We start from the raw sequence: 26,422 nt of genomic DNA, 5'->3' as shown, positions 1-26,422 counted from the left end.
GCAGTCCCACGATTCCGGACTGAGCGCCTAGAACCGCTAGAACACCGCGGCCGGCTATAACACAAGGGTTATGACACGCGTAAAGCAGTTTGCTGCCATCAAAGGTATTTATATTTTATGTCTGTTAATCAAATCATGAAAATATTACGCTGAAGGCAGACTCTAACAAAGCAGATCGATTTGTACTGAAATGATTGCACTATGTTTGCGTTGCACTTGTTTTGTTTGTCTAATTTCTGCGCACGAATTATTGTAATGCACATTCAATCTTTTCATTTCTTATGCACTGATTTGCCAAGCACAATATAAAGCCCATGTCCGACGATGCAAACATTGTCAAAAAAATAAGAAATGAAGTAATCTGTACCATGGAAGAACAGAAAATGTATCAGAGATATATGCTGAATTCTCATCCAGTACACTTAGTATCCTCCAGCTTCAGTGACTTGCGATCTTCATATAACATGGCTCTTGACGCGTATTTAACGTCTTATTTACTTTCAGTATTCCATATTGTAAACAGTTGTGATTAGCTGCGCCTTCCTCCCCACAAACAAACACATGCATGCGCATGCGATTTTCCTTGTCTGTTGTGAAAGCATTTTTAAAGACAAGAGTGAAATATTTTGCAAACCTCTGGCTTTACGTAATATTACTCATGTTACAGAATACCATATGGTACGTAGATTCCACTTTAAAACAACAATACTGACCACAAACAATGCTGGTGTGTGCAATCAAATGGTTCAAATGGCTCTGAGCACTATGGGACTCAACATCTGTGGTCGTAAGTCCCCTAGAACTTAGAACTACTTAAACCTAACTAACCTAAGGACATCACACACATCCATGCCCGAGGCAGGATTCGAACCTGCGACCGTAGCAGTCGCGCTGTGTGCAATCAAAAATGTATCAACAGGAAAAACATCCAACCCCTACGCATCCCCGCTACGACTTACACAACTGTCAAACCAAATGGGCGTTTTTTAGGCTGCCGATTTTCAATCAGCTTCAATATGGAAATCACTACTGTAAATTACTTTGATCAACAATACACAATTTGCTCATACAGGGCGTAACAACGGCATAGCCATACATTCAGGAAACATTATTCACCTATCCACCTATCAAGGAATCTGTTATTTAGACCCAACCGAACATTAACATTGAAATGAGGAGGAGATACATCGAGCACGAAGTACATGTTTTGTATCATGTCAACACAAGCAACGAAATGAGTCATCTGTCGACATCACAGTCGTTCAAACATAACTACAAACACATGCTGTAAACCGACGAGTTACAAGTTACTGTCCATTCTGACCAAACGTACCAAGAGGGTATTTTGAACATCTCATGTAAGAAACCGTTTCATGTAATGCTGATGAGTTCCGTCTGTTTTTTCAGCGATTAATGTGATTACGAACAAAAGTAAAAATTATTTCCAACTTAGAAATAAGGCGTTTTCTGACCTGTTGTTCACATAACATATTTTGTCCTCTATGTGTGAGGAATGCTTCCTGAAAACTGGCCATACCTTTTTGTTACACCCTGTATAATAACATATTTAAATCAACACACACATCAAAGTAATCACACTCACACAAATTTATTCTCTGTTCACGTAATTCTCTTTGCATCCGGCAGTGAAAAACGTGATTCACTACTGCTATTACGAACAAATTGTTGGTAGAAACGCAGGAAATACATGTAACATTAAAATTCCGGACTCCACGGAAAGCGAATACATAGAGCAGTGTTCCCAAGATCACGGGACAGTCGCAGTTTATGTCGACAACATGGGCAGTACTGAATACTCGCTCCGGAGATAAACTATGTTCCCAACTACAACACGACGGCCAATAGCGACACCAGAATTCAAAAGAAAACACTTTTGAATTCTTCACTCAGATGAGGCTATTGCAAATCATGTTCCAAATTTCTGTAGAAGAACACGGTGAACGACGAGTACTTCAAGACTAGCGGAAGAAAAACGGTTATAATTCCGCGGCATTATTTCAAAAATATTCTGTGATTCAGACATTGACGTTATGATCATTAAAGTGATTTGACTTAAATGGTCAATTTTGGCGCTTTCTCCCCTCCCATCACAACAGCCGTTTAAACAATTCCAACAGCAGACCTCCGAAGTTAAGCGACTCTGTCATTGTCGTGTTTCCGATGTACGGCCGAGCTAACAGCAGTCCGCTTTGGAGATGCTTTAAAAGACACACCCGTCTTCGGCAGTTTATTTAGACGAAGAGAGTTCCAAGAATAAGTAACATGTTACTTTTATGCCTCCATAGGTGTCCGCACTTTATCTATAATTCACTTTAGAGAAGTTTTCATACGCCACAGACCATAGTAACGTACAGTCGCGATTTAAGTTATATAAAAGCAACGTTACCCTGGATCAGAATTATAGGTGACTACTTATATACATTCTCACAGCGTTTTCATGGCTCAAAACCAGGCACCAAACCCTTTGAAACACACATTACGACTATCGTATTGTATCAAGCCAATGTGGACATCAACTGAATAATTAATCATTATAAAACTTCACGTGTTTCCTTATTTATTATCAGATGATAAGTAATACTGTTTTTTACTATCATTAATATTTTGCCACAAGAGTAGCAATTAAAAAATCCTAAATGACATTGCAAATGTAACTTGATGTTAGCAAGAATGGGAAGGTGAAAGGCATGTAAACCACAAGATACATGAACTGCAGTTCAAAAGACAGGTAAAAATGCAAAACAGGTAATTAGAACTACAGTATGCAATGAAAAATACACTAGCTGTGATGTGTAAAAGATCAAAAGGGTCGTTCTGTATATATATATATATAACTTTGCTGTGATACGTAAAATATCTGAAAAATCAACTTTTTCCCTAACGTTTAAATTAACTACACTACTGGCCATTAAAATTGTTACACCACGAAGATGACGTGCTACAGACGCGAAATTTAACCTACAGAAAGCAGATGCTTTGATATGCAAAATGATTAGCTTTTCAGAGCATTCACACAAGGTTGGCGCCGGTGGCGACACCTACAACATAAGGAAAGTTTCCAACCTATTTCTCATACTCAAACAGCAGTTGACCGGCGTTGCCTGGTGAAACGTTGTTGTGATGCCTCGTGTTAGGAGGAGAAATGCGTACCATCACGTTTCCGACTTTGATAAAGGTCGGATTGTAGTCTATCGTGATTGCGGTTTATCGTATCGCGGCATTACTGCTCGCGTTGGTCGAGATCTAATGACTGTTAGCAGAATATGGAATCGGTGGGTTCAGGAGGGTAATACGGAACGCTATGCTGGGACCCAACGGCCTCGTATCACTAGCAGTCAAGATAACAGGCATCTTATTCGCATGGCTGTAACGGATCGTGCAGCCACGTCTCGATCCCTGAGTCAACAGATGGGGACGTTTCCGAGACAACAACCGTCTGCACGAACAGTTCGACGACGTTTGCAGCAGCATGGACCATCAGCTTGGAGACGATGGCTGCGGTTACCCTTGACGGTGCATCACAGACAGGAGTGCCTGCGATGGTGTACTCAACGACGAACATGGGTGCACGAATGGCAAAACGTCATTTTTTCGGATGAATCCAGGTTCTGTCTACAGCATCATGATGGTCGCATCCGTGTCTGGCGACATCGCGGTGAACGCATATTGGAAGCGTGTATTCGTCGTCGCCATACTGGCGTTTCGCCCGGCGTGACGGTATGGGGTGCCATTGATTACACGTCTTGGTCACCTCTTGTTCGCATTGACAACATTTTGAACGGTGGACGTTACATCTCAGATGTGTTACGACCCGTGGCTCTACCCTTCATTCGATCCCTGCGAAATCCAACATTTCAGTAGGATAATGCACGACCGCATATTGCATTTCCTGTTCGGGCCTTTCTGGATACAGAAAATGTTCGACTGCTGCCCTGGTCAGCACATTCTCCAGATCTCTCAGCATTTGAAAACGTCTGGTCAATGGTGGCCAAGCAACTGGCTTGTCACAATACGCCGGTCACTACTCTTGATGAACTGAGGTATCGTGTTGAAGCTGCACGGACAGATGTATCTGTACACGCCATCCAAGCTCTGTTTGACTCAATGCTCAGGCGTATCAAGGCCGTTATTACGGCCAGAGGTGGTTGTTCTGGGAACTGATTTCTCAGGAGCAGTGCACCCAAATTGCGTGAAAATGTAATCACATGACCGTTCTAGTAAAATATATTTGTCCAATGAATACCCCATTTATCATCTGCATGTCTTCTTGGTGTAGCAATTTTAGTGACCAGTAGTGTAGTTGTAGAAAGTCGTAAGGAATTGTTTGCTATGAAGCAAACGGTTATAGTAGTGGATAGCTCAGAACAGCCATTTTGCATGTACAGTAAAAAGAAGCAAAAGACTGATAAATATCAACAACCAACAATCATTATCGTAAAATTATGATTTAAATTACCTTTAGATACTCGATATTTAAGGTCTTCAGTTTCCGTCACTGTCTCGTAAAGCGAAGACCGGAGGATGAAGTCGAGTTTCGTTTCTGGCTGTGTGTTTTCATGTTCGCTACACTGTTTGTCAACGAGGCGTTAATTATTACATGAGTCATTATATATTTCGATCGCTTGTCAAAGAAAGAGACGGAAAAAAGTGTAACAGGATGTCAAAGCACTGGTGAGCTAAGTGCCAACAATATCCTTGTTCCTGCAGATATTAATATGACTTACCTGTAACATCCGCCTGTAGAGTACTGATATGCAAGGAAAGTTTGCTTTGACACCCCCGTATAGTAATTATCTACGTCGCTCTTTGTGCAACATACACGATATCAGTTGACCTGCTTCAATTATTGCTCTCTCGCATAGGCGTTGCAACAGTTCTGACCTTACTCGACGAAGATATTTCACACTTTCCATAACAGATCTCTCCCATATAGCAGACGATACTTACCATATCAGTTTTTTACATGTGTCACGACAGCATCATAAAAATATGGCACAATACTTACTGCACTATTTTATCAAACGGATTACTATTTTGCCTCTTGAAGACTTGCATTTTATGGAAACGGAAATGGTCGTCAAGACTTTCATTCAGTTGACAATTTTAGTGCCTATGTTTCTTTGTCACCAGGTTTTTATGACATTTGAAAGAACTGGAATGTGTGCGGAGAAAATGAAGTTTACTGTACTGACAGAGACACAGAAATCTCTACAAAAGACTGTTGAAATAACATCGTAACCCTTCTGTGTGATTTGAAGTTATCAGAATATAAGCATGCTGAGTTTAAACGCAACGGTCGATTCATAGGCGCTTACAGATTCTGCCTTGAATCTGAAAAGAAATACTTTTCAAATTTGGCAAACTGGCAAACAAAGGTTCATATTGTGTAGCGTGCTTGCAAGCGCGTTGGCACCACATTTCTGCGGCTAGCTCCGTCCTTAACATAAATTGCAATTCCACTCAGTTTGTGAGCAACTACCCACGAAACCACGAGGGAAATAGCCAACGCAGTGAAAAACAACACGATGCTCTCTGCTAACTCACAATGCCCACCATCGGCGAGAAAATTAAATTACTTTCACGTTAATAGACCGCTCGCTGAGCTCAACATTCCCGACGGCTTTACACATTATTTTCCACTGAAAGCATGATCACTGATTTTTACACTTACAATGACGCACACAGACACACACACACACACACACACACACACACACACACACACACACACACACTCAGAGAGAGAGAGAGAGAGAGAGAGAGAGAGAGAAAGAGGGAGGGAGGGAAGGAGAGAGACAGACAGAGAGAGAGAGAGAGAGAGAGAGAGAGAGAGAGAGAGAGCGATATTACCTATGTTATCGTACGCTTCGCCGATATGAGCAGGAGCACAAGAGAGAAATATTATATTTAAAGATAGGGAAACCTCAATAAAGCACTGAATGTTTTAGATAGTGTAATGCTCATGAGATGTGAAATAGTCTAATGTTACGACACAGCCAACTCTAAAGATGTCAGGCAGACAGTAGACATCACCTTACACTATAGAAGCTGTAAACCTGTCAGGATTAACTAAACAGGAAGAGATACATCGCTGGTGAAAATAATGTCTCTAAGCACTATGTATCTTAACATCTGATGTGATCAGTCCCAATGAATACCCGTTTATCTTCTGCATTTCTCTTTGATTTAGCAATTTTAATGGCCAGTAGTGTAGGTAAGAAAGGAGTGTTTTCTTTCCTTTCAGCTACCCACTGGCAACTAATTTTCAGAGTCGCCCAAACATTATACTGCTCTGTGCTGTGGTAAGAATTTTGTCTTCCTGCGAAAAACATTTGTCACCTTCTGCTGATCATACTAATGCAAGCTATCACATACTGGAAACTATTCGACACTTTGATGAAATAACATACAGCACAGTAGTTTTAATATCTGAATTTAATAAACATTCATGCAGATAAGAAATGAAGGTCACAATGTTTTCAGCTAGACACTTTGAACTACTTTTCAGAGTCAACCTAACATTATAGCGACCCTCATGCTAGGATATTAAGTTTATCTTGCAGTAGTAAACATATGCCGTCTTCTGCTGATCATATTAACTAACGATGTCGCACAATGTAAATTGACGTTTAATATTCTTAGACGGTCTTTCCACAATGTCAGAAACACCATCCATAGTGTAGATATAAGTCAAAGCTTCTAGTCTGGTAATATCAAGTACCATAACGAAGGAAGATGTAAAACTTTCTCACAGACACGTATGGCTCTGAGCACTATGGGACTTAACATGTATGGTCATCAGTCCCCTAGAACTTAGAAGTACTTAAACCTAACTAACCTAAGGACATCACACAACACCCAGTCATCACGAGGCAGAGAAAATCCCTGGCCCCGCCGGGAAACACAGACACGTATCAGTGACATACTGTGTAATCCTTGAAACGGTTACAATACCATTCTTCATCCATGACATTGAGATCTGACATATAAATTTCTAATATATCTTTATTTTACAGTTGTACCTCTTCAACATTAAACTTTTTGTTCCAACTGTCTTATCACTCTACACAGTAACTTCGCCGCTGTGACTTTACTGGCAGGCACTTGAACCTTAAGTGATTACGCTATACGTAATTCATTTTGAAAAAGAATGGCTCGAAACAATAATGAGGCTGAGCCGTACTCGTCTGCTTTCATGCCCAGCAGATAATTCGCTGAAAATAATAACCTGTAGCTGTGATCGTAGAGTTAAATTGTCTGTGCATTGGGTAGAGTTGCGAATTGATAAAATAATCAGTAATATTACTTAAATGATAAATGAATAATTAATTAAAGAGTTTTACTGTAACGTCAGACATTGATGTAGACGACAACAGGGAATTTTTTCTAATGACGTTTATTCCAGAAAGGGACCTCAAATCAACGGAAAGTGATCCTGCGATTACCAATTATAATACAGACAGAAAGATAACCATATTAAAATGCAATAAAGTTGCGTTAAATACGTAGTAACAAATGGTTGCAGAATTCCCAAGCAAAATAGTCACCCTAGATGGGTGAAAAACTAAGTTCTTATGGTGATCACACTACCCAAAATATTCGCCAACTGAAAATAGTTTAAAGTTCAGTACAATGATTTACAGATTACAACACGTGAAATGACGAGTAGGAAGTCATACCTTGCCTTGTATCAGTTCTATAAATCAAGAGGAAAAGTTAAAGTTATGCACTGGAGTACATTCAGTTCTCACGAAAGTTAAAGATCCTTTAGGAGTAGAAGTTTTCTAGCGGCCGTTCACATCCAATCGCCTACACCACTGAATATCACACGTTTAACTCAGGCAGGTCTGGCTTCTTCCAAATTTCGACATAAAGTGCTTGAATCGGTCCCTACAGCATACTAATCAAGAAGTTTCGCTCCACTTGACTCCACTTGACACTGCCTACTTCTCCTTTGGTTGAAGGCCATTCCCCCACAAAGTACATTGTTATTATGTTCTGCAGAAATTTTCTGAGTCAACCACTTTCTGCACTAAACAAATACAGGGTGTTACTAAAAGGAACGGCCAAACTTTCAGGAAACATTCCTCACACATAAATAAAGAAAAGATGTTATGTGGACATGTGCCCGGAAGCGCTTAATTTCCATGTTAGAGCTCATTTCAGTTTCGTCAGTACGTACTGTACTTCCTCGATTCACCGCCAGTTCGCCCAATTAAAGGAAGGTAATGTTGACTTCGGTGCTTGTGTTGACATGCGACTCATTGCTCTACAGTACTAGCATCAAGCTCCTGCACATTTCAGTCGAAGTGTTCGTGCGCTTCTCAACAACAGATTCGGTGACCGATGGATTGTTAGAGGCGGACCAATTCAATGGCCTCCACGCTCTCCTGACCTCAACCTTCTTGACTTTCATTTATGGGGGCATTTGAAAGCTCTTGTCTACGCAACCCCGGTACCAAATGTAGAGACTCTTCGTGCTCGTATTGTGGACAGCTGTGATACAATACGCCATTCTCCAGGGCTGCATCAGCGCACCAGGGATTCCATGCGACGGAGGGTGGATGCATGTATCCTCGCTAACGTAGGACATTTTGAACATTTCCTGTAACAAAGTGGTTGAAGTCACGCCGGTACGTTCTGTTGCTGAGTGTTCCCATTCCACGATTAATGTGATTTGAAGAGAAGTAATAAAATGAGCTCCAACATGGAAAGTAAGCGTTTCCGAACACATGTCCACATAACATATTTTCTTCCTTTGTTTGTGAGGAATGTTTCCTGAAAGTTTGGCCGTACCTTTTTGTAACACCCTGTATATTATAACAATATTAAAATAAAAAATTGTTATAAACATTCTGTCACACTCACACCATTTACAACAAACGTAAATAAGCCAGCATTCTCACACGTGTGCTCACCTTAAACAACGATTAACTCTTGTTAAATATTATTCGAAACAATTACTTGTGTCAGCTTGATAGAAGACTCTTCCGGCTTTCTTTGCAATGGTTGTGTAAGCTAACAAATGCGATTGACTATTTTTAAATTACCGTGGGTTTAATACCAACTGTACTGACAGTCACCGAGCGACGTGGCGCAGTGGTTAGCACACTGGACTCGAATTCGGGAGGACGACGGTTCAATCCAACGTCCGGCCATCCTGATTTAAATTTTTCTTAATTTTCCTAAATAGCTCCAAGCAAATGCTTGGATGGTTCCTTTCAAAGGACATGGCCAACTTCCTTCCCCGTCCTTCCCTAATCCAATGAGACCGATGATCTCGTTGTTTGGTCTCTTCTCCCAATACAACAACAACAACAACAACAACCCCAATAGTCAGTCACCAGGAAAATTAGCAACATATTCCTTTAATAACTACACAAGCATGACAAGAAATGAGATATTCATTCTGCATTCAGCTGCTGTGTTACTGTGGAGAACACGATGTCCTTACAAAGTGAAAAAGATATAAATACATAACAAATCAATAAATGAAGTAGATACAAATACGTAGCATCCATAGATGATAGCTGTAGTGCTGTGCTACCATCCGAGGGAATGTGTACTGAAATTGCACGAAGCATTTAAAAATTACTAATTTTAAGGTTTATTCGGAAAATATTTACTTCTGTATTTTTTAAGAAACTGAAAATATATTTCTTTCATTAGCTGTGCCTAATTTTACGGTGATTGTGGAAGTTTTCAGATTTGATTTACCACAGAACTGTTATCTGTGGTTGAATTTCTAGGAGTTATAAGTAGTCATATTTTAGACTGCCTAAAATCTCCGCTATTTCTAGTGCACCTACCGCATATAGACCAAGCAGACAACCACGATCCAATGGGATTTACCCATTTCCAGCCACAGTACTGATCACGTTTGTATTTGGGAAGACCAGCATCGGCCGCACGCCAGTGACATATACACTGCACCCTGGGCTCGCCAGATAGTTCTCAGCAGCACAAATTTACTTCATCTCTTAGAAATTCTAGACGGCTGTATAATTTGCCTACCTACGTATGACGTTGCACTGTTTCTTCGGTGGTGTTCTTGCACACAGAAGTCACGGTTTCATGTTAGTGACACAGCTCCATTTTGCTGAAGATCGCAGCTAAACCTAGCATTAAACCCAAATTCATAAAGTAAAAGTCGTCGACGCATGTTGCTACAACATCCCTCACAGCATATTCCAGAAAATTTAGTACAAAGATAAATGTTAAATACATCATCTATTTCCTTCTTTAACAACCCAGACTGTCCCTTATCTATATGTCCTTGGCATTCAATTAGTGTGCAATCCCTCTAACAGCAACGTGGTACATGTACAGCCCACATCTCTCCTACATGAGAAATACGAGAAATAAGACATGTGCACGTCTGAATGTGACAACAGGCCTTGACTTGTCTCAGACCTTGCTGACCAGGCATACACTACGTGATCAAAAGTATCTGGACACCACCAAAAACATTCGTTTTTCATGTTAGGTCATTGTGCTGCCACCTACTGTCAGGTACCCCAATCAGCGACCTCAGTTGTCATTAGACATCGTGAGAGAGCAGAATGGGCCGCTCCGCGGACTCACGGACTTCGAATGTGGTCAGGTGATTGGGTGCTACTTGTTTCATACGTCTGTACGCGTGATTTTCACACTCCTAAACATCCTTAGGTCCATTGTTTCTGATGTGATAGTGAAGTGGAAACCTGAAGCGTACAGGCCGACCTAGTCTGTTGACTGACAGAGACCGCCGACAGTTGAAGAGGGTCGTAATGTGTAATAGGCAGACATCTACCAGACCATCAAAAAGGAATTCCAGACCACATCAGGATCCACTGCAAGTACTATGACAGTTAGGCAGGAGGTGAGAAAACTTGGATTACAAGGTCGAGCGGCCGCTCGTAAGCCACACATCACGCTGGTAAATGCCAAACGACGCCTCGTTCAGTGTAAGGAGAGTAGAGACGATTGAACAATGGAAAAAGGTTGTGCGGAGTGACGAATCACGGTACACAATGTGGCGATCCGATGGCAGGGTGTGGGTATGGCGAATGCCCCGTGAACGTCAGCTGCCAGCGTGTGTAGTGCCAACAGTAAAATTCGGAGGCGATGGTGTGGCACTATTACAGCAAAGATCTACACTGATGTTTTAAGCACCTTCTTGCTTCCCACTGTTGAAGAGCAATTTCGGAATGGAGTTTGCATATTTCAACACGATTGAGCACCTGTTCATAGTGCACTGGCTGTGGCGGAGTGGTTACACGACAATAACATCCCTGTAATGCGCTGCGCTGGCCTGCTCAGAGTCCTGACCTGAATCCTGTAGAACGCTTTTGGGATGATTTGGAACGCCAACTTCATGCCAGGCCTCACCGACGGACGTCGATAACTCTCCTTAGTGCAGCACTCGGAGAAGAATGGGCTCCCATTCCCCCAGAAACCTTCCCGAACCTGACTGAACGCATGGCTACGAGAGTGGAAGGTGTCATCAAGGCTAAGCATGCGCCAACACTATATTGAATTTCAGCATTACCGTTGGAGGTCGCCATGTGCCTGTAGGTCATCTTCATCCAGGTGTCCGGACTCTTTTGATCACATAGTGTATGTATTTTAGCACAGTCCCTTTACTAAATCATGATATTCTTCCAGTTACTTCTTTTCTATGCTGTCCCAAGCAAACTGCAGTCGGTCTGTGGCCTCACAATCAGGTGTTTAAAATGTGCGGGTTTGCCTCGTTTCTGTTTTACTAAGGAAGGTATCTTTTCCCACTACATACGCTCATCAGAGCCAACTCTCTATCATGTAGCAGTCAGTTCTTCAATTTCACAGCAGCTACTGCCTGTCAGCTGTGTTAGTGATGCTATGGTTATGGCTTCGCCGTCAGGGCCGGGTGGGTGGTAGCGTTGGGCATCAATACAATGTCAGCAGAAATTGCGTTCTGTATACATGCCCAGCTGACTTATATCTGGCATGCTTCCTTCATTAAACTGCGAGTAAGACGTTCACCTTTGATTAACTATGAGAAGAAAAGCAGCTGCAGTGCAATACGTCTCTCCCCTTCAGAATTCAACCCACCAGATCGCAGTTCATGGCAATTCTCAAAAGATTATACACCTACATTATGGTTTGACAAATGTGTACAGTACATTCCGTTTTCCTTTATACTAGTCTCTTTTAAAACACATAATTCATTGGCTCCCCCCTCCCTCTCCACCCCGCATGAACCATGAACCTTGCCATTGGAGGGGAGGCTTGCATGCCTCAGCGATACAGATAGCCGTACCATAGGTGCAACCACAGCCGTGGGGGGGGGGGGGGGGTATCTGTTGAGAGGCCAGACAATCGTGTGGTTCCTGTGGAGGGGCAGCAGCCTTTTCAGCAGTTGCAGGGGCAACTGTCTGGATGATTGACTCACCTGGCCTTGTAAAACTAACCAAAATGGCCTTGCTGTGCTGGTACTGCCAACGGCTGAAAGCAAGGAGAAACTACAGCCGTAATTTTTACTGAGGGCATGCAGCTTTACTGTTTGGTTAAATGATGATGACGTCCTCTTGGGTAAAATATTCCGGAGGTAAAATAGTCCCCCATTCGGATCTCCGCACGGGGACTGCTCAGGATGACGTTGTTATAAGGAGAAAGAAAACTGGCATTCTACGGGTCGGAACGTGGAATGTCAGATCCCTTAATCGGGCAGGTAGGTTAGAAAATTTAAAAAGGGAAATGGATAGGTTGAAGTTAGATATATTGGGAATTAGTGAAGTTCGGTGGCAAGAGGAACAAGACTTTTGGTCAGGCGAATACTGGGTTATAAATACAAAATCAAATAGGGGAAATGCAGGAGTAGGTTTAATAATGAATAAAAAAATAGGAATGTGGGTAAGCCACTGCAAACAGCATAATGAACGCATTATTTTGGCCAAGATAATTACGAAGCCCACGCCTACCACAGTAGTACAAGTTTATATGCCAACTAGCTCTGCAGGTGACGAAGATATTGATGAAATGTATGATGAGATAAAAGAAATTATTCAGATAGTGAAGGGAGACGAAAATTTAATAGTTATGGGTGACTGGAATTCGTCAGTGGGAAAAGGAACAGAAGGAAACGTAGTATGTGAATATGGAATGGGGGTAAGGAATGAAAGAGGAAGCCGCCTGGTAGAATTTTGCACAGAGCATAATTTAATCATAGCTAACCCTTGGTTCAAGAATCATGAACGAAAGTTGTATACATGGAAGAAGCCTGGAGATACTGGAAGGTTTCAGATAGATTATATGATGGTAAAGCAGAGATTTAGGAACCAGGTTTAAGCTGTTAGACATTTCCAATGGCAGATGTGAACTCTGACCACAATCTATTGGTTATGAACTGCAGATTAAATCTGAGGAAACTCCAAAAAGTTGGGAATTTAAGGAGATGGGACCTGGATAAACTGACGGAACCAGAGGTTGTAGAGAGTTTCAAGGAGAGAATTGGGGATCGATTGACAAGAATGGGGGAACGAAATACAGTAGAAGAAGAATGGGTATCTTTGATGAAGAAATAGTGAAAGCAGCAGAGGATCAAGTAGGTAAAACGTCGAGGGCTAATAGAAATCCTTGGGTAACAGAAGAGATATTGAATTTAGTTGATGAAAGGAGAAAATACAAAAATCAGTAAATGAAGCAGGTAGAAAGGAATACAAACGTCTCAAAAATGAGATCGACAGGAAGTGCAAAATGGCTAAGCAGTGATGGCTAGAGGACAAACGTGAGGATGTAGAGGCGCATATTACTTGGGGTAAGATAGATACTGCCTACAGGAAAATTAAAGAGACCTTTGGAGAAAAAAGAACAACTTGCATGACTGTCAAGAGTTCACATGGAAACCCAGTTCTAAGAAAAGAAGGGAAAGCAGAAAGAGGGAAGGAGTATACAGAGGGTCCATACAAGGGCAGTGGTCTTGAGGACAATATTATGGAAATAGAAGAGGAGGTAGAAGAAGATGAAAGGGGAGATATAATACTGCGTGAAGAGTTTAACAGAGCACACAGAAAGACCTAAGTCGAAACAAGGCTCCGGGCATAGACAACATTCCATTAGAAGTACTGGTAGCCTTAGGAGAGCCAATCTGGTGAGCAAGATGTATGAGACAGGCGAAATACCCTCAGACTTCAAGAAGAATATAATAATTCAAATCCCAAAGCAAGCAGGTGTCGACAGAAGTGAAAATTAGAGAACTATCAGTTTAATAAGCGATGGCTGCAAAATACTAACACGAATTCCTTACAGACGAGTGGAAAAACTGGTGGAAGCCGACTTCAGGGAAGATCAGTTTGGATTCCATAGAAATGTTGGAACACGTGAGGCAATACTGACCCTACGACTTATCTTAGAAAATAGATTAAGGAAATGCGAACCTATATTTCTAGCATTTGGAGACTTAGAGAGAGCTTTTGACGGTGTTGATTGGCATACTCTCTTTCAAATTCTAAAGGTGCAAGGGTAAAATACAGGGAGCGAAAGGCTATTTATAGTTTCTACAGAAACCAGATGGCAGTTCTACGAGTCGAAGGGCATGAAAGGGAAGCAGTGTTTGGGAAGAGAGTGAGACAGGGTTGTAGCCTATCCCCGATGTTATTCAATCTGTATATTGAGCAAGCAGTAAAGGAAACAAAAGTAAAATTCGGAGTAGGAATTAAAATCCATGAAGAAGAAATAAAATCTTTGAGGTTCGCCGACGACATTGTAATTCTGTCAGAGACAGCAAAGGACCTGAAAGAGCAGAAGAACGGAATGGACAGTGTATTGAAGGAGGATATAAGATGAACATCAACAAAAGCAAAACGACGATAATGGAATATAGTCCAATTAAATCAGGTGATGCTAAGGGAGTTAGATTAGGAAATGAGACGCTTAAATTAGTTAATCAGTTCTGCTATTTGGGGAGCAAAATAACTGATGATGGTCGAAGTAGAGAGGATATAAAATGTAGACTGGCAATGGCAAGGAAAGCATTTCTGAAGAAGAGAAATTTGTTAACTTCGAGTATAGACTTAAGTGTCAGGAAGTGATTTCTGAAAGTATTTGTATGGAGTGTAGCCATGTATGTAAGTTAGTAAGTGTAGTTTAGACAAGATGAGAATAGAAGCTTTCGAAATGTGGTGCTACAGAAGAATTCTTGATAGATAACTTGACTAATAAGGAGGTATTGAATAGAACTTGGGAGAAGAGAAATTTGAATCACAACTTGACTAGAAGAAGGGACCGGTTGGTACGACATATTCTGGGGCATCCAGGGATCACCAATTTAGTATTGGAGGGCAGCGAGGAACGTAAAAATCGTAGAGGGAGACCAAGAGATCAATACACTAAGCAGATTCAGAAGGATGTAAGTTGCAGTAGGTACTGGGAGATGAAGAAGCTTGCTCACAGAGTTGCATGGAGAGCTGCATCAAACCATTCTCAGGACTGAAGACCACAGCAACGAGTCATTGGCTGAGTGTTTAACAAATTCTTACTCTCTAAGTTTAAGCCACTCTGCCTCGAACTTACGCAGTCGGTGTTTAAGTGAGTAGGCAGTCTTCCTCCTAAGGAAGATGTAGGCTTCACAAAGTAGTCAGCTGGAGCATCAGCTCTGCAGTAATGTGTCCTTTCCGTGTTGCTACAGCTCGTCCAGTGCGTTGATAGGGTCCTGTTCCAAGGTCTCATTGAGGTAGGTTAAGTTCTGGACTGGGAGGATTTCGAATGTTTTAGTTGGCCAGTACAACGAAGGCTGTGTCACATTGTCAATGGTGGTTCCACTCATGGAGTTGGTAAGTTGGTCCAGTGAGTTCCCAATCATTTCTATTAATTAACAATCCCCTACTGTTTGGCTCCAATATATCGTGCACCTAGGTTTACCCCGCTCATATCAATCGTACAACAGTTATTTCCCATTTGTACATGCAGTACATCCAATGTACACCTGCTGTCAGAGACAAGATTGTTGTGCTACTATATCCCCTTGGGTATCCTTCCTTTCCTGTTTTGCCTAATAACAATCGAATCTCGCATGTTTCGGCGTCGGTATGTACTACACAGGTCAGTTATTGCACAGAACACGTTCCTTGTCACTCCCACATCATGGTATGGCCCACCTCGCAATTACTTACAAACGTCGATCAGATACACAGCCCTCAAAACGAATTTAATAAAGCCTGTGGTTGCCGAAAATCCAATAAATCCCTTACCAATCATCACATAAAAACTGCTTAAAGGCATTACTTCATGGATCTTCTTCAGTCCCATCAGTGCACTGTAGTACAAGACTGAAACCACCGAGAACTCCCACAGACCCTACAACGTAATCCATTACAATCACAACCATGGCAAAACATTAATCACAACAAATACCCACATGAATTATAGTCGCGACCACCCTGCTGGTCATTGTCAACAAAATTAATACACACGAAATTAAATGCCGTGGTCTAGGGGTAGCGTCTTTGATTCATAATCAAAACGTCTTCGGTCCCGGGATCGATCCCAGCCACAGCCTAAATTTTGATAAATAATCAGCATTGGTGGCCGAAGACTTCCGGCGTAAGAAGTCAGCCTCATTCTGCCAACGGCCTTGTCAAAGAGGGCGGAGGAGCGGATAGAGGTTCAGAGCACTCTCTTGTCCTAGGGGTGGGAAATTGCCCCCAAAGGCGGAAGAATCAGCAATGATCAACGACATGAGGATGCAGAAGGCAATGGAAACCACTGCATTAAAGACACGTAACGTGTATCCACAGGACATGTGGCCTGTAATTGAAGAAGTGTCATGATGATCTCTCCATTGCCAAAAGATTCCGGAATAGTTCCCCATTCGGATCTCCGGGAGGGGACTGCCAAGGGGGAGGTTACCATGAGAAAAAGATTGAATAATCAACGAAAGGATTACGTTCTACGAGTCGGGGCGTGGAATGTCAGAAGCTTGAACGTGGTAGAGAAACTAGAAAATCTGAAATGGGAAATGCAAAGGCTCAATCTAGGTATAGTAGGGGTCAGTGAAGTGAAGTGGAAGGAAGACAAGGATTTCTGGTCAGATGAGTATCGGGTAATATCAACAGCAGCAGAAAATGGTATAACATGTGTAGGATTCGTTTTTAATAGGAAGGTAGGGCAGAGGGTGTGTTACTTTGAACAGTTCAGTGACCGGGTTGTTCTAATCAGAATCGACAGCAGACCAACACCGACAACGATAGTTCAGGTATACATGCCGACGTCGCAAGCTGAAGATGAACAGATAGAGAAAGTGTATGAGGATATTGAAAGGGTAATGCCGTGTGTAAAGGGGGACGAAAATCTAATAGTCATGGGCGACTGGAATGCAGTTGTAGGGGAAGGAGTAGAAGAAAAGGTTACAGGCGAATATGGGCTTGGGACAAGGAATGAAAGAGGAGAAAGACTAATTGAGTTCTGTAACAAGTTTCAGCTAGTAATAGCGAATACCCTGTCCAAGAATCACAAGAGGAGGAGGTATACTTGTAAAAGGCCGGGAGATACGGGAAGATTTCAATTAGATTACGTCATGGTCAGACAGAGATTCCGAAATCAGATACTGGACTGTAAGGCGTACCCAGGAGCAGATATGGACTCAGATCACAATATAGTAGTGATGAAGAGTAGGCTGAAGTTCAAGACATTAGTCAGGATGAATCAATACACAAAAAAGTGGGATACGGAAGTACTAAGGAATGACGAGACACGTTTGAAGTTCTCTAACGCTATAGATACGGAAATAAGGAATAGCGCAGTAGGCAGTACAGTTGAAGAGAAATGGACATCTCTAAAAAGGGCCATCGCAGAAGTTGGGAAGGAAAACATAGGTACAAAGAAGGTAGCTGCGAAGAAACCATGGGTAACAGAAGAACTACTTCAGTTGATTGATGAAAGGAGGAACTACAAACATGTTCCGGGAAAATCAGGAATACAGAAAAACAAGTCACTGAGGAATGAAATAAATAGGAAGTGCAGGGAAGCGAAGACGAAATGGCTGCAGGAAAAATGTGAAGACATCGAAAAAGATATGATTGTCGGAAGGACAGACTCAGCATACAGGAAAGTCAAAACAACCTTTGGTGACATTAAAAGCAACGATGGTAACATTAAGGAGTGCAACGGGAATTCCACTGTTAAATGCAGAGGAGAGAGCAGATAGGTGGAGAGAATACATTGAAAGCCTCTATGAGGGTGAAGATTTGTCTGATGTGATAGAAGAAGAAACAGGAGTCGATTTAGAAGAGATAGGGGATCCAGTATTAGAATAGGAATTTAAAAGAGCTTTGGAGGGCTTACGGTCAAATAAGGCAGAAGGGATAGATAACATTCCATCAGAATTTCTAAAATCATTGGGGGAAGTGGCAACAAAACGACTATTCACGTTGGTGTGTAGAATATATGGGTCTGGCGATATACCATCTGACTTTCGGAAAAGCATCATTCACACAATTCCGAAGACGGCAAGAGCTGACAAGTGTGAGAATTATCGCACAATCAGTTTAACAGCTCATGGATCGAAGCTGCTTACAAGAATAATATACAGAAAAATGGAAAAGAAAATTGAGAATGCGCTAGGTGATGATCAGTTTGGCTTTAGGAAAAGTAAAGGGACGAGAGAGGCAGTTCTGACCTTACGGCTAATAATGGAAGCAAGGCTAAAGAAAAATCGAGACTCTTTCATAGGTTTTGTCGACCTGGAAAAAGCGTTCGACAATATAAAATGGTGCAAGCTGTTCGAGATTCTGAAAAAACTAGGGGTAAGCTATAGGGAGAGACGGGTCATATACAATATGTACAACAACCAAGAGGGAATAATAAGAGTGGACGATCAAGAATGAAGTGCTTGTATTAAGAGGGGTGTAAGACAAGGCTGTAGCCTTTCGCCCGTACTCTTCAATCTGTACATCGAGGAAGCAATGATGGAAATAAAAGAAAGGTTCAGGAGTGGAATTAAAATACAAGGTGAAAGGATATCAATGATACGATTCGCTGATGACATTGCTATCCTGAGTGAAAGTGAAGAAGAATTAAATGATCTGCTGAACGGAATGAACAGTCTAATGAGTACAGTATGGTTTGAGAGCAAATCGGAGAAAGACGAAGGTAATGAGAAGTAGTAGAAATGAGAACAGCGAGAAACTTAACATCAGGATTGATGGTCACGAAGTCAATGAAGTTAAGGAATTCTGCTACCTAGGCAGTAAAATAACCAATGACGGACGAAGCAAGGAGGAAATCAAAAGCAGACTCGCTATGGCAAAAAAGGCATTTCTGGCCAAGAGAAGTCTACTAATATCAAATACCGAGCTTAATTCGAGGAAGAAATTTCTGAGGATGTACGTCTGGAGTACAGCATTGTATGGTAGTGAAACATGGACTGTGGGAAAACCGGAACAGAAGAGAATCTAAGCATTTGAGATGTGGTGCTATAGACGAATGTTGAAAATTAGGTAGACTGATAATGTAAGGAATGAGGAGGTTCTACGCAGAATCGGAGAGGAAAAATATGTGGAAAACACTGATAAGGAGAAGGGACAGGATGATAGGACATCTGCTAAGACATCAGGGAATGACTTCCATGGTACTAGAGGGAGCTGTAGAGGGCAAAAACTGTAAAGGAAGACAGAGATTGGAATACGTCAAGCAAATAATTGAGGACGTAGGTTGCAAGTGCTACTCTGAGATGAAGAGGTTAGCACAGGAAAGGAATTCGTGGCGGGCCGCATCAAACCAGTCAGTAGACTGATGACAAAAAAAAAAAAAAAAAAAAAAAAAAAAAAAGAAGACAGAATACTCCACAGTAAATGCAGTCATGGTCTTCACTGGAGGCGACAGCATCTGCGGAAAATAATCTGAAGTCAATTCCCTTCTGCCTTTCGAGAGATCCAGTGTTCGTGATCCACACCCATAGACACACTATCACTTACATAAAAAATTCCACTGCGTTACCATATTCTCTTCTTATTCGATAAACTACCACTACCTACTACATGTATACCACTAACAAAATGAATGACATTGAATGAAGAGCAAAAATTCCTACATTAGTAAAATAATTATACAAACAAAAGTTATATCAACAAAATAGAACAGTTAGCAACGATTGCGACTAATCCTATACTTCTTACGTACGTAACACTGATAATGAACATTCTAGATTAACATTTCAACAGAAATTTCTACACAAGAAAATATAACATAACCGCTTGACAAAGAATGCAAATGAAACACTGTGTTCCATCCAACTACTTTCGTAAACTTAATGTCTACGGCATTTCAGTGCGGCTTCTGCAAGTGTTCACAGCTCTCTACTGTTCCTCTACTCCTTACTGGGTTTTTAGTGACTTATTCTGAGGCATCAAGTGCTCATTAATTTAGTATTGGAGGGTATCGCGGAGGGTAAAATCGTAGAGGGAGAGGAAGAGATGAATACGCTAAACAGATTCAGAAGGATGTAGGTTGCAGTAGGTACTGGGAGATGAAGAAGCCTGCACAGGATAGAGTAGCATGGAGAGCTGCATCAAACCAGTCTCTGGACTGAAGACAACAACAACAGTGACTCGCACTACTACCGGGGCCAACGAATCATGAAGACCTAATACGAAAAAGGATGCCTAGATTCACAACATTTGTCCGCACTGGTAATTGCAAATTTACGTACACTGGAATGTTATTTCAACCACTTGGTATAGCCCATAGTACCACGTGACGAACTCCTTTGTTTTACCCATCAGCGTATGTGGGCTACTTAATATCGGCCAGATGCCATTCAGTGTTCTAGTATTTTACTTAGATGCTGCCCCATTCTCTCCTGATGTTTACAGTCATTGGTGTGTACTTTCTATACCCACTTCCACACATCCTTAAATGATCTGGCGAAGTTTCACATTGCTTCTTCAATCCTGCAAATTTTCGATCTGACAATGTCAAGCAGCAAAGGTATTATCCTACTATTTTACACAACCTCCTGTAGCAAAAGACCAGTGCTGTAATGTATTTTCTAATTGTCTCCTACTATCACATATGGCAAGTCAACGTCCCAGTCGTTAAGGTGGCTATTGACGTAATAGCTCAGCACTGTACAAATACTTCGATGAACGCATTCTTTCCTGCAATTAGCTTGTGGATGTAAAGGGCTAATTCTCAGCTTACGAACACATAACAAGTAAGGTAGCTGCTACATCAGCTCTGATACGAACTTGGTGCCTTGGTCCATGATTATCATATCAGGACACCAAACTTCAGCAAACAGTTGTTTGCAGGAAAAACGTCATATCGTGAGAAATGACCTGTAATAGCCATACCACAGCGGTTTGTCACCGTAATCTGACTGAACTGTCCTAAAACATCCAATGCATTTTCATTCTCAAAATATATCGCTGAACATAGCAACTCTACATCATTATATCCTACTCCCAGTAATCTATAACGGGGAGGGCTTAACGCCCTCTTACCGTAGAGAACTAGACTTTCACAGACACGTGAATCTCTGCGGCCAATAAAAATCTATATGTCTTACCATCTACTGCGCCAATAAAGCAATGCTCCGCCTCTGAATATATCTTCGTAGCATTGAAAGTTACTGGGGATGCCGTCTGGCGGATTTGGAGTCCCCACTGGTGGCTGATGAACGACTACTTCCCCACTGTTCGTTTGCTTCTTATTCCTACAATCCTGCTTTTGGTGCCCAACCACTCTACATTCTGTGCATTTTAGTTGTCGACAATGAACGTAACCCAAACGTCACCTAACGTCAGCAGAGATGACACTTCTCTTACCCTGTACCTCTATCACTAATCCCATCTCTTCGAACTCTCTGACTACGACGATAAAGCAAGGCATCTGCTGTGCAACAGTGGTTTTAAGGCTCCAGATGTTCTCCACAGCCTCCTTCCACCCCCCAACCCCCACCACACTTGAATACAATGCACAGAGCGCATAAAGCCACGTGAAACTGCCTGAAAAGACCTCCTGACGGATGTTGTTCAACTCACGAATTAATTTAACTGGAATGTCGCTGTGCCGTCAAAGTGTTGACCATTAATCTGAATGTCTGCATTGAGAACATCAAGTCTCAGCACCCATGAAGATTTTATCCGTCAATGAAATATCCACGTTTTGCGTGTCAGTCAAGGCGTTGTTTCTCATCAAGAGTCAAGGTACGTTGGACGAACTGCACACACACACATTTCTGTTCTTCCAAAAAGAATGGAGAATGTCTTCAACACTTGATTTAGAGATGTTGGTCCATTGCGATTTGTGAAACAACGTTGAAACAGCAATGTCGCGTGTTTACTACTTAAACTGCCCGCTCACAATTTAATGTTCGAATGAACATCTGTTGTTTGAAGTTGCGAGATCCAGCTGCGAGATCCACAGTTATTGCACTGACATACGACAGGAATACAATCACCTCAGAACTTTGTGGGCAGATGTTTTATATGTTGAACCTACTATTCGTACTGCTGATCCTGCATGTTTTCAAAGGCTGTCAAGCGATCTTCCGTTATATCGTTATTATAGCCCTTTCTTGTGCGTTGGAATCCAGCAAAGAAGTTACACATATCACTACCAGCAGTAACCGTAATTTACAGCCTCTTCGCATCCAGTGTTACAGAATGTATTGTGTGAGTGTAACCTGTGATTGTCGTCATGTTTAATAAAATAAAATAAATGTCAGTCTATTGTAGAGTTTCCCTTTGTCAAGAAGAGTAACTTTCAATTATTAACGTTTTTCTATTACTGAGCAGCCACTGATTATTGGACAAAAATGGTTAGGTAATCCGATAATAGATCCTCCATGAGAGGTAATTTCTCAATAAAGTAATAATTTCGCAGAATTAATGAAAAAGTAGGATAACAACTTAAGAATAATACTTCAGTCAGCATTTTTGAGCTAATGTAACTAAAAGTGAAGCTGATTATAGTCTACCAAACAACATAGAAACTTTAGGTGATATGAAGGTCTTATGTCACTGTAGAATTCAAACTGATTGCAGATTAGTAATATGGCTTTAAAAATACATAACATGTAAGAACTATCGAACACAGATTTTTTTATTACCTTAGGAATAATTTAACTTACATATCACATTAAATTAAGCAACAAGTTCAACCTATCAGACATTGAAGATGATACCGACTTTGACAAAGGTAGCTATTATTTAATACCGGGTGTTACAAAAAGGTACGGTCAAACTTTCAGGAGACAATCCTCACACACAAATAAAGAAAAGATGTTATGTGGACATGTGTCGGGAAACGCTAAATTTCCATGTTAGAGCTCATTTTAGTTTCGTCAGTATGTACTTACTTCCTCGATTCACCGCCAGTTGGCCCAATTGAAAGAAGGTAATGTTGACTTCGGTGCTTTTGTTGACATGTGACTCATTGTTCTACAGTACTAGCATCAAGCACATCAGTACGTGGCATCAACAGATTAGTGTTCATCACGAACGTGATTTTGTAGTCAGTGCAATGTTTACAAATGCGGAGTTGGTAGATGCTCATTTGATGTATGGATTAGCACGAGGCAATAGCCGTGGCGCGGTACGTTTGTATCGAGACAGATTTCCAGAACGAAGGTGTCCCAACAGGAAGACGTTCGAAGCAATTGATCGGCTTCTTAGGGAGCACGGAACATTCCAGCCTATGACTCGCGACTGGGGAAGACCTAGAACGAGGAGGACACCTGCAATGGACGAGGCAATTCTTCGTGCAGTTGACGATAACCCTAATGTCAGCGTCAGAGAAGTTGCTGCTGTACAAGGTAACGTTGACCACGTCACTGTATGGAGAGCGCTACGGGAGAATCAGTTGTTTCCCTACCATGTAAAGCATGTGCAGGCACTATCAGCAGCTGATTGGCCTCCACGGGTACACTTCTGCGAATGGTTCATCCAACAATGTGTCAATCCTCATTTCAGTGCAAATGTTCTCTTTACGGATGAGGCTTCATTCCAAAGTGATCAAATTGTAAATTTTCACAATCAACATGTGTGGGCGGACGAGAATCCGCACGCATTTGTGCAATCACGTCATCAACACAGATTTTCTATGAACGTTTAGGTAGGCATTGTTGGTGATGTCTTGATTGGGCCCCATGTTCTTCCACCTACGCTCAATGGAGCACGTTATCATGATTTCATACGGGATACTCTACCTGTGCTGCTAGAAAATGTGCCTTTACAAGTACGACACAACATGTGGTTCATGGACGATGGAGCTGCTGCATATTTCAGCCGAAGTGTTCGTACGCTTCTCAACAACAGATTCGGGGACCGATGGAATGGTAGAGGCGGACCAATTCCATGGCCTCCACGCTCTCCTGAACTCAACCCTCTTGACTTTCATTTATGAGGGCATTTGAAAGCTCTTGTCTACGCGACACCGGTACCAAATGTAGAGACTCTTCGTGCTCGTATTGTGGACGGCTGTGATACAATACACCATTCTCCAGGGCTGCATCAGCGCATCAGGGATTCCATACGACGGAGGGTGGATGCATGTATCCTCGCTAACGGAGGACATTTTGAACATTTCCTGTAACAAAGTGTTAGAAGTCACGCTGGTACGTTCTGTTGCTGTGTGTTTCCATTCCATGATTAATGTGATTTGAAGAGAAGTAATAAAATGAGCTCTAACATGGAAAGTACGCGTTTCATATTTTCTTTCTTTGTGTGTGAGGAATGTTTTCTGAAAGTTTGGCAGTACCTTTTTGTAACACCCTGTATAAACCTGTTTTGAGCGTCAAAAACCAGACATCATCCTAAAATGACAATTATCACTCTTTCCCCTACACTTACATAATCCAGACAGGTAATAAAATACATTTCTGACTAGTAAAATTTTAACAGCAGAAAGAATGGAAACAAAACGAAAAAGTTACGTAGGAAGTACATACGATTCAATCTGTAAGTGATTTAGAGATAAACAGGCTGCGAAATTTAGTACACAGAAATCGCACCTCTAGCATTTACAACTGCTCTGATCTAACTGGGAATCGAGTGGAACTAAATTCCGGTGATACGTGTGAGTATATACATAATTCCTTACTGCTTCAGCCTCATTCCAGAATTCATCAGTCGTTTTTGGCTTTCGACTGGTGACGTGCCAGTCTCTCGGCAACCATGGCCAGGTACAGTCAGTGGATAAGAGATCTGGAGAACGTACCGGGCAGGGTACCGGTCAAACGCCCTCTACATTAAGACAGGACAGGAGAGCACGGGCAACACACGGTGTTGAACCGAAGGTGATCGTAGTGTGTACCCATTGTCACCCCATAGCATTGCGCAAGGAACTACGGCGACAGTATGGCGCCTAAGAATACAATTTTGCAGCGTCTAATCTTTTCAGAAACCCACAAACCGTCACTTCTACCATGTTGCTGTATGCATACGGGGATTCGGTTGAAAACACAAAGTGCTGCCTCTCTGGTTTTTACAGGTATTTTATCTGGAAAGTTTCAGTAGTTGATATACGTTTCAAAATACTCATGACACTGAACTGCAAAAACTGATTTTTATTTGTACTCCCGGTTTCGGCTGTAAGCCATTATCTGGTGCGGAAATCACTTAAAACATTTCGGTTGTCGTGGATACTGGAACACTAAGTACTGAATATTTTAATCCACAGCAAACACACATTGAAAAACTCATTCTACAAGTGCAGCAGTCGTCCTATTATATGAAATGACAACAACAAATACCTTAATAAGTGAATATCAAAACTCTGTTGTTGTATTTATGGTTGGGTCTAAACAAGGGGATTACGATGGTTTTGCTATGTTGTTTCTTCTTATCGTGTCCTCAAATCCCACTCCCTCAAGACTTAACAGTCTTCAGCGTCGAGTTAACACGACTTTACGAGCACGAGCAGAGGATATACGTTGCGAGTGCTAAATTCCTTATCTGTTTCGATTCCCTAAGTGCCCTTCACTCTCTACAACGCTTGTACTCAGCAGATAAGTAGTCCAGAATATCCAGGATGCCCTCCTCCATCTACAGAGGTTGGGGAAGAGGCGTTTTTCTACTGAGTGCCAGGTCACATCGATATTGTAGGGAATGAATGGGCGGGTGTAGCAGGGAAGAAGCGTGTCGTCATCCTCAGATGTTTCAGTGTGCTTTCCTTATACAAGCTATCGCCTCGCTGTTGTGGTACAAAGACAAGCACTGATTAAAAAGAGTAGCTGGAAGTGACAGGCGTGCCTCCCTGCAGCCACGCAGGTGATATGAGGTCCCCCTTACTGATCTTTGCGTAGGCCAAAATCCCAAGTCGCTTGACCTCTTGCACCGGTTGGAGCACTCTCAGATGTATGGTGCCTGTGGCGTACAGCTCGCGGTGTGCCATGTTTCGTATTTTATTCTCAGAACAAAGGGCGGCAGCTCATTTGCAGATA

The 26,422-nt window shown here is 41.8% G+C and overlaps 1 protein-coding gene across 1 annotated transcript in view; it reads right to left on the bottom strand.

Annotated features, from left to right (window-relative positions):
* The window catches only part of LOC124776730 (immunoglobulin superfamily member 21-like), a 933,147-nt gene that overhangs the window by 426,823 nt on the left and 479,902 nt on the right, over window positions 1–26,422 (bottom strand). The gene's annotated exons all lie outside the window — the stretch shown is intronic.

Source organism: Schistocerca piceifrons, chromosome 1 (assembly GCF_021461385.2).
Source record: "Schistocerca piceifrons isolate TAMUIC-IGC-003096 chromosome 1, iqSchPice1.1, whole genome shotgun sequence".
In the NCBI taxonomy this organism is placed as follows: Eukaryota; Metazoa; Arthropoda; class Insecta; order Orthoptera; family Acrididae; genus Schistocerca; species Schistocerca piceifrons.
Note: the sequence above shows the minus strand (reverse complement) of the source record. Positions and strands in the feature narration are given on the sequence as shown.